Genomic DNA, 12,995 nt, shown 5'->3' with positions numbered 1-12,995 from the left:
GAGGGGGGGAATAAACATCCAGCTCACTCTCACCTCCGCTTTCTGCCCCAGCTGCGGGGGCTCGAGGCAGCAGGGTGGATGCGTGGGGGACATGTGAGCCCCAGGGATGTGCAGCCAGAGCCCCTGTGGCCCCACACAGCCCACGGTCAGGGGATGAAGCAAGTGATGGCAGGACACAGAGTAGGACCAGGCTCTCAGCGAGCAAGGACACTCCTGTTTGCTCCCCCATCCTAAATTCCCCGCTGCCTCGGGAGCTCCCCCCAGCCCTGCCTGCCCCGCAGCAACCTCAGCAGCCAGGAAACGCTGGCGGGAGCCAAAGGGATTGAGAAACTGCAGGCAGCAGGATGAGACACGAGCCAGCACAAGCAGGATGTGACTCGGGGGTGACGGGGACCGCCAGAGGGGTGTCACCGGGAAGCGGTACCTGGGGCCCATCCTGTCCCCCCCGCTGTGCTTACAGCTGAGCCCCAGCACAGCCTCTGCTCCCACACAAGTCAGCAGGTCCCGTTCGTGTTTCTCCACCACCACCTAAATTCTTTTTTAACAACAGAGCCATGTCTTCTCCCTCTGTCTGCCATATGGTTTTGCACTCCCACCCTTCCCGGGGCTGTCACCCGGGGCTGTCCCTGCCACCGCAATGCCCAGCCCTGTCACCCCATCTGCATGACAAACCTGATATTTCCCAGGGTTTTTTCAGCACAGGCTGGACGGCCATGGTGGGAGGTCTGGGGCGAAGCGGGGCTCGGGCACTGGTTAGACCTTGACCTGCCTCACACCAGCTCTTGTAGCACTGCGGGGAAGGAGAAAGGAGAGGAAGAATGAGGAGAAGCAGAGGAACAAAACAAAACAAAAAACAGGAGGAGAAATGATTTTTTTTCCCCATTAAACACCCAAAGCAGCTTTGATTTTGTTTTCCACCAACTCCCCGGCTGAGGCCGGCTAATCCTGGGATGGCCCCTTCCATGGGTGCTGTCTTCCCTGCCTCTCCCATCTCCTTGTCCCTCACCTGCCTGTCCTCTCTGCCTGTCATGTTCCCTAATGGGGACTCCAGCACATCCTCACCTTTCATAGCTTCAGCATGGCCAAGGAAAGCCAATTCGAATGCCATTCCTGCAAAATTACCTGCCTAGGAGGAGAGATCCAGCCCCAGGCACGAGCCATGGTACTCAGTGTATTAAAAAGCAAGAAGGGACGAGTAAAGAAGCCGCCTGCCAACCCAAAATGCACTAAAACCATTAAAACCCGAAGAACTCAGTGAGCAAGACTGGACACAGACTCGCGGGATTTGTGGCGGTTCACCCCGTATCAGCCCCAGCTTTGGCTCACCCCAGTATGAGTGTGGAGAAGGAAGATGCATGATGGAAAAGACCCCGTTACACAAACAGCTCTGACCCTGGCCCACCAGGCAACAAAATCTCAACGACTAAAAGATGCTGCAGCTCTGCTTTTCCATCTCTGCATGCAAGCAGGTCAACAAAGCACAAGGTCATGCTCCCAAGGAAAGAAAGCTCCAAAGCTTTGGAAGGAGGAATGGGATTGCAGGCATGCAGTTTGACCAGAAGGCCAGGGGGTCCTCCTGGGACATCTCTCTGGACCCAGGAGGATGCAGGAGCAAACAAACACATCACAGCAACTCCCTGGAACATCACAGTCGCCCTCTGGGCAATACAGTATCTCCAAGGTGGGGTAAAACCTGTAGCTTTCACCCGTGATGCAGAAAACATGGGGTGTCTTCCCATGGCCAACTCCAACCCTGGACAGGGGTCTTGCTCTACTCACTTGGTCTCTCTCAACTTTCTAAGAGCCAAGGGGGATTTTTTTTTGCTTGTTTTTTTTAAGGAATAGTAGATTTATCAAAAATTGGAAGATTCAAAAAGGCTGAATCATCCTGAAAGTCAGGGTGAAGTCGAAAAATTGTTTGGAATGAAGAAAAAGAAATAAAGCAATATGTATGTTGGGCAAGGGGAGAAGGTTTTGAACACGTTAAACCTCCTTCTTCCGTCACTCACATGATAAATTATTGTATTTGGGCATTTCTAAAAGAATCTTTTTGACTTTTTAATTCCAACAAATCTATTTTTTTCAGTTCAAGAAATGACCTCAATGTAAAAGAAGACATCTGCTTAAAATCAGGCAATGCCCCAAAATCAAAAAAAAAAAAAAACAAACCAAATTTTCAGACCAAAACAAATATTCTGGCTTTACCTAAAACAACTGTTTGCACTGGTTTGGGTTGTTGGTCTGGTTTGGTTTGGTTTGGTTTTTTTGTTTTTATTCCCTATTCCACTTTGCCAGAAACCACCTGCTAAATCCCCATTCGGGGTTGACATGGTCCAGTTCCCACACCCAGGACATTCCTTTTGGGCACCAACTCACACTCTCATTCTCCCAGCAGCATGGTACTCCATCAATAGGCCAAACCCACTGGAGTAACTCTTCTCCAAGAAGGATGAACACTTTGGTTGACCTTGCTCACAGACCTCTGAGCCTGCCCTGTGCACCCTTCACAGGACCCTCACCCAACCTCGAAACCCTGGTCATTAGAGGAGACTTAAGCCTCCTCAATAATAACTCAACAACACAACAGCCATCTCTGCTCTTACATTGGAGGAACCTCCTCTGGGTGGGGGAAACAGAGTCTGTTCTCAATGGACCAGCTCTCCAACCCAACCCAACCCAACCTACCCCAATCCAACTCAGCTCAGCTCAACCCAACCCAACCCAACCTTCTCCTTGCCACCACCCATGTCCGCAGCCTCCATTCCTGGCCACCCAGGCCAGGTGGCACCACTTCCAACTCCAAGCTCTCCATACATGGCCAAGAAGAGAGATTTAGCACCCAAAAAAGGCAGGTTTCCTTAAGACTGCCATGGGGGAGGTCTTGGGTGAGGGGGGGTTCGACAAAGATGCCAGGCTGCATTTCCAGCCCCTGGCTGCAGAGGTGATCAGCTCTGCTCTCCAACCCCGGGCAAAGAGGTGAAACCCCAAGAAAGCAGCAAACAAGTCAAGGTGTAAATACAACACGAATCCATGGCACTTCAGTGTGGCTCGTTATCTCCGCTTAGACTGGAGTCGGTGGAGCCAGGTTTGAGAAGAGCAGAAATATCAGCAATTAAAGATATGTCGTGTCAAAAAAACCCTAAACTGATTAAAGTTGAAGGCTCCGTTTTCTTCTTTTCATCAGAGAACGGAATCAAAACCTGCCTGGAAAGACGCGCTCCCCCCGTTCCCAGCGCTCCGAAGGCAGCGCCTGCATCCGTCCTGCTGTGTCCCTGCATTTTAATTACCACCTTATTAATATTCATGAGGCTAGGCACTCAAGGGGGATTGCAGTCTGTCATTCTCTCTCTCTTTCTCTCTCTCTCCCCCCACCTCTCTCGGCTGAATCTGTGTTGTTGTGGGTTTTTTTCCTTCCCCTTCCCAACAGTTGCTGTGCTGCAGATCCGCACGCCGCCGCGTGTGCACGCAGCCCCGACGGCACCGAGCGTGCGAGGGACCGCGGGAGGGTGCGTGTGCTTGCCGGTGGCACAGTTTGGGGTGCAGTTGGGTGGGTGGGTGCAGAATTACCCTCAGGACACGTGGCAGCCCCAACAGCCAGAGATAAAACTCAGGGATGGCAAGCGATGCTCCGGCGTGGAGCGAGCATGTGTGTTTGCATGTGTGAGTGCTGCACGCTCGGGGAGTGGTGCTGGGACGTGAGCGGAGCGGCCTGTTGGGGAGCGGGAGAGCTGGGGTGCAAGGAGGGGGTGTGGGGTGGACGCACATCTGCATGTGAACACACGCAGAGCTTCTGGCAACAGCGTCACTTCTGAGCACTGGGGTGATGGTGCAGGACCCATGAGAGAAGATCGTGGCCATGCGGAGTGGCACTGGGTGAATGCAGCTGGCCCCAGTCCCTACCCAAACACTTCTCCTTGGGGACCAAGTACCCTTCAACCCAGTTCACCCCGCACCCCATTTCAGTTCACCCCACACCCTAGTTCAGTTCACCCTGCACCTCAGCTCTTCATGCTCAGGAAGAGCAGCTGCTGCTGGAGCAGGAAAGAGCCCCACATCATGGTCAAGGGGCCGCTGTGTCCTTGACAAAGCCAAGCTCCATTGGGGTAAAGCGGGACTTAAGGGGTCTTGCACACAGCCAGCAAGGGGGTGGCCCCCCAGCTGTGCCCTGTTTGTGGGTGCAGCTGGCCAGGTCCCATTGTCCAGCTCCTGGGAGCAGAGAGGGCGGAACACCCGGCTTGAGGGCTCGGGGGGGGAGTGGGTTGTGGATGGAGCTGGAGGTAAATCGATTTTCTCATTCCTAAGATGAGCGATGTGGGGTTCACCCCCTCCTCGCTGCCATGCTGCGTTTAACCCTTTCTGTCTTACTGAAACCAGCGGCCAGGCGGGCAGCAGAGAGCTCGCCTGGTTCTGCAAACCCTGCTCCTCCCTCACTGGAAGAAGCCACAGGAGGGTCAGGTTGTGCCCTCACAGGTCCCTGTCCCCATCCCGTCCCAAGGGACATTCTGGGGCGATGCAGAGCCCAGCCATGGGCAAGTGCCCCCATCACCCACACTGCTCAAAGCCATTGGCAAAGGCACACATGAGCATGCCCCATCCAAACAGCCACCGGTTGCAGGTTGGAACCCACCTTCATTTTCTAGGCAGCCGGACCACAATCCCACCTTCCCCCAGCATCTTCCTCTTGGCTAACACCACCCAAAGCATCGTCATGAGCCTGAAACCCCTTTTGGGAACGAATCCTGCAGCCCAGAGCGCTGCCTCCCCATCACCAACCACCTGCGAGCAACCTGTCGAGAGACACTCCACCTCGGCGGCTCCCCAACGCCCCACTTGCTCAGCTCCACAAATATTTGAATTAAGGTCCCCTGGGGAGCCGCAGTCAGAGAGTAACTGATTTCTCCTCCTTCATTATATCTCTGTGTAATTTACCGAGGGACGGCAGCGTGTGCCTCCGTTGGAGCGAATTCCCAGCAGGACTCCCGAAAGCTCACAAATCAGGCAAAGGCAAGGCATTAGAATATGAAAGGTGAGGCTGGTCTCCCCACCAAGACTCATCTCACTCTTCTCCAGCTCTGCCAGCCCCAAATTGTGTTTTATTTCCACCTGCTGCCTCTTGTGTGAGCGGAGAGGTGATGGGTTAGGGACGGGCCATGGGGCTGTGTCCCTGGCTCTGTCCCCAGCTCCTGCTCTGGGCAAGATGAAGAAGAAAAGTGTCACCTCCTTGTTGGCAGCATCTCAAGAGCCAGAGATGCCAAAGAAGCCGATGCAGCAAAGGTTTCCAAGTGCAACTATGTCACCTGGCCATAAAACTTGACTTCTTTTCACCCAGATAAGTAGCCTGTGCCTCAGTTTCCACATCTACAAAAAGGAGTAATCATTCCCTTCATTTACTAGTTTAAGACCCACAACATTTAGATGTTGGAGCTCTACAAAAGCCAACTGGTGTTACGGATCCATCTGTGTTGCATCTCCAGCAAGGAGGACCTGGAGGACAAGTTTGCCAACGTGGCTCTATAGTTACCAGAAAGAGCTCAAAGAGTCACCAAGAAGAAAGAAAAGGGAGAAAAATGAGAAATTTGAACCAAGGATGCAAAACTGAGCTGCTTAGCACTGTTATTTCATAAAGTGTGAGGAGGCTGGTCTTCAGTGGACCCATCTCAATCTGAACTCAACCCAACCCAACCCATGGCCAACCTCCGCGTCTCAGCCCCGTGTGGAGGGTGGGAGCAGGTCACCCGAGAGTTGGGAGGTGTTTGCTAGTGGTGGCTAATGGAGGATTACCAGACCTCTCACAGGTCTTTGCAGCATCTGTGGGCTGGGTAGGAGTTGTTCCACTCCAAAGCACCTGGCCCTGGCCACCACTGGGGATGTTACACTGGAGCAAAGCACCGGCTGGGCTCGGACGCAGCGAGATCTCTGTTCCAGCTACACTGCAAACAGCGGAGGGCAACATTTTGCTTCCTGGAAACCCAGAGAAAGAAGTGGGGTTTTTTTGTTGAAGAGCTGCAGCTCATAGACAACCTGTAATGGAGATTTCAAAAACTGGGTGTTCCCCCTTCCAACCTCCTCTGCAAAAACAAAGACTTGGTTGATAGTGGTGGTGCTTCACTGGGCTTCTGCGAGGCTTTTCTTTGAGAGCTGGGTGCATGAACCCACACTCTCACGCTTCCCTTAGAGGTGTGAGCAATGCGAAATCTGCCCATCCCAAAATCCCCAGTCCCTGGACTATCTCAACTTCTCAGAGCTCTTCGCACCAGGTGACTTAAAGACCTGGGGCTGTTCAGCCTTTAACAAAGAGCTCCTTTCTCCCCAACCTTCTCCAGTCGTTGGAATTAAATAGGCTGCGCTGACACCAAACCAAACAAAGCCCCTGCAAAGCGGCTCCAAATCCCGTTCCCTCGCCAGCGCTCTGGATTTTCCCCCGAGCCTGGCCATGTTCCTCCTTGGCGCTACAGCTCAATCCCCGCTCCGAAAGGCGGGCACGGTAGGCTGAAGTGCTGGGGTTGTGTTTGCTCCTGTGCTTCTCACGACCGGGAGGCAATGAGGGGGTGTCTGGGGTGGGGGAAACGTTCCATGGAGCTGCTCCAGCCTCCCTCTGCAATACTCCTGCTCCAGTTTGCTGGGGACCCCGGCCCTGCTGCTGAACCCCCACCCTGAGCAGAGGATCAGCCCTCTTGGGTACTATGTGGCTTTCCCAGGCATGGTGATCCCAATGGGACCTTTCCAAACACGCTGCCCAACCCACCCCCTCGCAGCCCCCATGGGGCACGTTCATTCACCCTCTCCCATTTTGGGGGGCAGCAGCCCCATCACTAAGCAACGAGCCCTTCTCCTCCCGGCATCACTGCTACCAATTTGCTGAAGCAGCCGCCTTCCCCGAGCAGGGAGGTGATGGCAGATGGGGGTCTCCGTCAACTGGGGGTGGGGGGGGGCAGAATTTTAGGCAATGTCGGCTCCTGGAGGGACTGCTGGCTCCTGGGCCCCCATGTCCCAGGCGTGCGAATCGCAGGGGTCCGGGGGGGCTCCCTGTGCAAGCAGCTTGTGATCAAAGCTGGGGGCCGGGGGGGAGGCAGGCGGTGCGAGATGAAACAGAGCAAAGTTCTCCGGGTTCAGACGCGGGAGTTGGAAAGGATTCGATGGCAGCTTGGAAAAGGAGGAGGAGAGGGCCGGGAGCAGCAGCGTTCAGCAGAAAGGAATGTCCTGATGGGACGGCAGCCTGAACGCCGGCCAGGACCCCCCCTTCCCAAAGCTGTTTAAAAGCCCCGGACCTCTCCAAGCCCTTTAATTGGCGCTTTAAAAAACTTCCTTGTTCCTTGACGCGGCGAGGTTTGCGTTTCATGCCCAAAATGACTCAATTCCCCCTCTTCCCCCCATGCAAGAAAAAAAAACCTCCTTTGAAAGGTTTGCTAGAAGCCGGTTCCGTCCCCTCCCCACCAGCCCCAGTAGCCCCCAGCCCTCACCCCCCCAGCCTCTTGTGTGTATTCTTGTTCTCCCCTAATAATCCACATCCCAGCTGCCTCCCTCTGCCTTCGCCCTCCTCCTCCTCCCTGCCTCTCTCGCTCCCTCTTTCTCTCTCCTCCCCCCTTCCTCCCCCCTTTCCATAACTCAAAAGCTTGTCAGGCTGGTTCCAGACTGCTGGCGCCAGGCTTCACTCCAGGAAAAAAAAATAAAGCAAAAGAGAAAGGCATGCAAGGCAAAACAGCCCCGCCACATGAACACACATCAAACCAGCCCTTTATCTCCCCGGAATGCTCTCCCCGCTACAGAGCTCCCTACCCCGGCCTGACACACGCGTGTCCCCGTCCCCGGACCCCTCCTGCAGCACCGCCGGGCTGCCACCGCACACGCCCCGGCACGGAAAAGCGAAGGAGCAAATACAAGATCTATTATTTATCAGCAATATCAATTATTTAGAGCCCCGGCGCAGGGAAAGGGGTGGGGAGATGAGGCCGTGGCGGAGGCAGCTTTTACTCAGGTAATTCAAGTGAGGGGCTTCTGCCCGGACCCCCCTCCCTGCTGCACCAGTGGGGAGGTGATGGGGGGTTCTCCAACCCCATCCCTTCCATCCCACCCCACCACTATGGGGGTGTTTCTTACCCTGACCCTTCCTGCCTTCCACAGAGCAGGGCTTCCCTCCGCAGTGAGCCCCCATATCCAGCTCCAGGAGCATCCCCATCCTGGAGACGTTGGATCCAGTACCCAAACACCACCCCACACGCAGGGTGACAACCCCAGGAGGAGGGCTGTCACACGTGGGAACCTGGCACCCTGCCTCCTCACCCAGGGGACCATTCAGCCCCCCATAATATGAGTTTTAGCATCAATACGTACTTCCTCAGGTACTTCCAACAGCATTCTGCTGGTTTGGCACTGCTTCCCTCCCACATCTCCCAACAGCCTGGGGATGCCCCACACCTGCTGGTCAACACCTCAAACAGCAGCGGGGGCCGGTGCAGGGCTCTGGAGCCCCACATCACCCCCATCCAGTCAGCCCTGATGGGCAGGAGCGGGAAGGTGTCCGTGGCTGGCCACCTCATGTGGGTTTCAGCTCAAGCCTTGATCCCAAAAGGTCAAAACCAGCATCCCAAATCCAAGACCCAGCCTGGGCTGAGGGAAGATGACTACACCAGACTACACAGCCCCTTCCAGCTCTGTTTTCTCTTGGATTTTGGAGCAAGCCCCAGCCCACCATCTTTGAGATGCTGCTGGCAAAGGGTCACAGTCACCAGGCAGGTGACACCGATGGGCATGGGTCGGTCCATGGGCGATTGCCACAAGCTCGCAGATGGCAACCGCAACCTCCCCGCGAGGTGGTCGCCTTTCAGCGGCAGATCGCACGAAAGCAGCTACAGTGGGAACGTGTGATGAGGTGGGTGTGCTAAGAAGACTTTTTTTTGGCAGACTTCGGGATGACTTTATTGCTCACAAGTTCTCGAGTCATGGCTGAGTAACACAGCGCATGTCTGAAATAAAAAAATCCCTTACCCCAGCACAAAATAAACAGCCTGGACACAGCGTGTTTGCTTTGTCCCCCTTCCACACTACAGCTTTGCATGGCTGGGAGTTGTGAGGCTCCTGCATAGGCTGCAGTAGCCACTGCACTTGATATTTCCCTGAGGTTTGGGAAGAGAAACAGGCAGCAGCTCCCACCAGACACACACATGAACACCAGCCCCATCCCAAGACGTCCCCCAGCGTGTCCCCTTCCCAGCCAACAGGTCCAGGTACATGAGACAGAGCAGCACCGTCTGCTCTGATGGGATCTATGGGAAATGGCTTTAATTTGGTGACCGAATTAGTTCTGCTGAGCCCAGAGTTTCGCAGTGGAAGGTGCAACCTCAGCCTGCCATGTCCTCAGATGTTTTCTTCTAAGGACCAAGAGGCTCCTGTGCTGGGTCAGACAAGACCCACCATGGACAAGAAGTTTCTGAAATGTGGCTGCTGGTTTGGATGCCTCTGGGTACCAAGAAGGTGCAGAGTTGTGTTCTCCAAGAACAGAAGTGTCCCCACCTCTGGTGCCTTCAAGTCTGAGAAACCAGCCACCGCTTTTGAAGGGCAACTGAAGTATTTCTAACCTGGAAGGAAAACTACTATCCTCTGCTCCAAGCGAGTCAATGGTGGCTGATCAAATCCCCGCGGCAACTCCAAGCGATCAACCACCTACCCGAGCCCATGGGCGTGAAGAGCGAGGCCACGCGAGGAGAAGGTCAAGGGCATGAGCACCTCCAGGTGTTGCATTTGGGTGCCCACAGCTTCACAAGTTCCTCTCCAGCCCCAAAGGAAGAACCTCAGCTGGGACAGAAAAATCTTTCCCTTGAGGAAAGAAAGAGCAGGAGCTGATTCTGCCATTTACTGTCCCAGTTCTCCCTCACCAAGGCCAAGGACAGATGAGAACTGGTTGGAAGAAAGGGGAAACAACCAAAAATTATTCATCACATTCCATTTTAATGCATTCGAAAGGGACATTTTTGTAAAGTTTCTACTACATTTTCCTCTTTTTTTAATTTGAAAAAAACAACACTCCAGAAAAAACAGTCCCTATATTTGCTGTTTCTCCTCCTGAAAGAGCATATCTTGGGGAGGAAAACAGGGCAGCTTAAGGAAGGGAGAAATTGCACTGAAGATTGAGGAGGGAAAAGCAAAAGGACAGGAGGAACCTTTCATTTAGAAATGTCATGGGCACTTTTGCGAAGAAGAGAAAAAAAATCCCATTAGATTGAGAATTTTTCATGAAAACTTTGCGTGCGTTTGTTTTCTAAAGGCTGTTTTCTTTCCAGCTAAAAATAAAACTCCACATGCAAAAAGAAAAAGAAGCAAACCAAAAAATTCAGTTGTCCCTGGGCAAAGCCGAGAGCGCTTGAAGGGACAGCAGCCACCCTGGGATGGCCTGTGCCACTTCTCCATAGGCGGCCCTGATGGTGGTGACACCGCCGGCCCTCGCTACGTGCCGGGGATGGTTGGAAGGACACGATCTGCCCCGCGATGTCTCCAAACAACCGCGGGGAGCGGCTGGCAGCACGGCGGTGGATCTGCAGCGAGCCTGAGCTGGGGATCGCTGGATCGGGGCGGCTGCCTTGCAGCCAGCTGCTGGCACAGGGATGTGGATGCCCGAGAGCATCCCTGGTGGCTGCTGGGTGGCTCCTGGATGAGCTCCTGAGCTGCACAGATGAGCATTTGCTGCAATCCGTGATGGGCAGCTTTGGGAGCCCCGACCCTGCCTGTTCCTCCAGCCCATAGGATCATTTTGGTAGGAAGAGACCCTCAAGATCATAGAGTCCAATCGTTAACCCAACACAGGCACTAACCCGTGTGCCTGAGAACCTCATCTCCACCTCTGTTCAACCCCTCCAGGGATGGTGACTCCAGCACTGCCCTGGGCAGCCTGTTCCAATGCCCGACAGCCCTTTTGAGTAAGAAATTATTCCCAATATCCACCCTAAACCTCCCCTGGCACAACTTGAGGCCGTTTCCTCTGCTCCTGGCGCTTGTTCCTTGGGACCAGATCCCGACCCCCCCTGGCTCCAAGCTCCTTTCAGGCAGTTCAGAGATCAGAAGGTCTCCCCTCAGCTCCTGTTCTCCAGCTGAACCCCCAGGTCCCTCAGCCGCTCCCATCACACTTGTGCTCCAGCCCCTCACCAGCTCCGTTCCCTTCTCTCAACTCTCCCCAGCCTCTCAAGGGCTTTCTTGGCGTGAGGGGCCCAAAACTGGCCCCAGGATTCTAGGTGCAGCCTCCCCAGTGCTCAGGACAGGGGGCCAAGCAGCAGTAACGCTGTAGGGACAGGAGACACCGGTGCTGCAGCCGGTCCCAGCTGCATCCTTTTCCCGTTTCCCTTCCGTGCATGCAGCCGCCCCGCTGAGCTCAGCTCCGGCTATTCTCTCCCGCGTTTCCCCTGCTCCTGCCATGCACTTCCCCTCTCCCTTTGATATTTCACCTTCGCTGCGTCATTCCCCTGTGCCGTTCTGGGGCTCGGGTTCACGGGGACGTGCTGTTCCCGAGCCGAGCCAGGGCTGAGCTGAGCTTCAGGGACCGCTCGTGCCGGGGAGCAGATGAAATAACCCAGCTCACACAGGTGAGGGTTCAGCTCAACAAGCACGAGCCTGAAGGCTGGGCTTGCACCAACAGCCTTGAGGTGTGCAAGACTAAGAGGGGGAAACACCATGAAATATAAGGAGGAACTAGGAGGAAACAAAGGCTGGGTGAGATGGAGACCATTTCCAGCAGATGGAGATATTAAAACCCAGTGGTCTGCTCGCAGGGCTGGGCTTAAGCAGAGCTGAGCAGGACCTGGCCTGGGTCGGGCAGAGGAGCCGTGTGGGCCACACCACCCTTGAGCCAAGGGAAAGCCCAACATGTCACATGGGGACAGATCTCTCCCGGGTGTCACAGATGGGACACCTGAGCACCCACCCAGCTGACGCGGGGAGCAGCAATCTGCCACAGCTCGAGCAGAATCCCCGGCGGGGTTCGGGAGGGAGCAGCTTCCTCGTGCTCCCACAAAGCCCCCGGGAATTAAGCGCCGAGGAGAGCAGCTGGGCTCTCCCCAGGCAGAGTGGCTGCCGCGCTCACACACACCCCGCTTCAGCCAACTGTCCTTTCCACCGAGGAGACACAACGCTCGACAAAAAACATCTCCGCCAGCCCCTAGCCATGCTCCCCGCGTGGCACTGGGCCAAACCCGTTAATAAAAGACGACTGAAACAAGAGCACGCATTAACTCCGTGGTGGATTCCCCTTGGTGGACCCCAGCAAGAAGCATCATCCATCCCAGCCAGGAGCATCATCCATCCCAGCAAGGAGCATCCTCCACCCCAGCCCGGCCAGCAGCACCGGCATGGCTCACCCATTAGGGCAGCTGTGGTGACGGGGTCACTTCGAGCTGCCCAGACCCGTTGTGTCCCCAAGACACCACTCCAGCTCTTCACCACCGACAGCTGGTGACCTCCCGGCCGCGGGCTACAGCCGAGCCGTGACAGCGAGACGAGACGCTGCGCACGGGGGCTGCTCCCTGTGGTTTTAAGGAGGAGGTGGGGGGACTCTCATGACATGAGAGCCTGGAAGAGGGGCCTGACCCCAGGTTATAGATTTCTTTCTTTGCCTGTTTCGATGGCAATCACTGACAAATGCTCATGAGGACATTTCTTTGGAGCAGCACAAGCTCATTGAGATGAGCTGAGGGAAAGGCTGGATGTGCTCCCAAGCCATCACAGACAGCACTCATCGCTTGAAATCTCTATTGGATATCATCTGTATGGGAAAAAAAATGCTCAATGCCCACTCTACGTTTCTTTTAGCTCATGGATGCTCAGGACAGGGTTGATGCCTTCAAACTCCAGCACAACCACCTCTCAGCCTGGACCTTGTGGGTCCTTCAGGAGCGAGGAGGGGGCTGAGAGATGAGAGATGTAGAAAAGATATAACGGTAATGGTTCGTGGACTTGGCAGCCCCAGAACCTAAACCCAGCTCTGGATGGTGACAGTCACCCAGCACATTGCA

At 55.0% G+C, this 12,995-nt stretch overlaps 1 long non-coding RNA gene across 7 annotated transcripts in view; it reads right to left on the bottom strand.

Moving 5' to 3' along the window:
- Positions 1-12,995, bottom strand: part of LOC136110590 (uncharacterized) — a 102,671-nt gene that overhangs the window by 7,926 nt on the left and 81,750 nt on the right. For 6 of the 7 annotated variants that reach the window (XR_010652633.2, XR_011742010.1, XR_011742007.1 and 3 more), the window contains one exon: positions 673-790. This is a non-coding gene — a long non-coding RNA (uncharacterized lncRNA). Of the gene's footprint in view, positions 1-672; positions 791-8,097; positions 8,176-12,995 lie in introns of those variants that run through there. The other variant, XR_011742006.1, reaches the window with a different exon arrangement.

The sequence above is a fragment of the Patagioenas fasciata genome, chromosome 20, assembly GCF_037038585.1.
Source record: "Patagioenas fasciata isolate bPatFas1 chromosome 20, bPatFas1.hap1, whole genome shotgun sequence".
In the NCBI taxonomy this organism is placed as follows: Eukaryota; Metazoa; Chordata; class Aves; order Columbiformes; family Columbidae; genus Patagioenas; species Patagioenas fasciata.
This window is presented reverse-complemented; position numbering and strand designations above follow the sequence as displayed.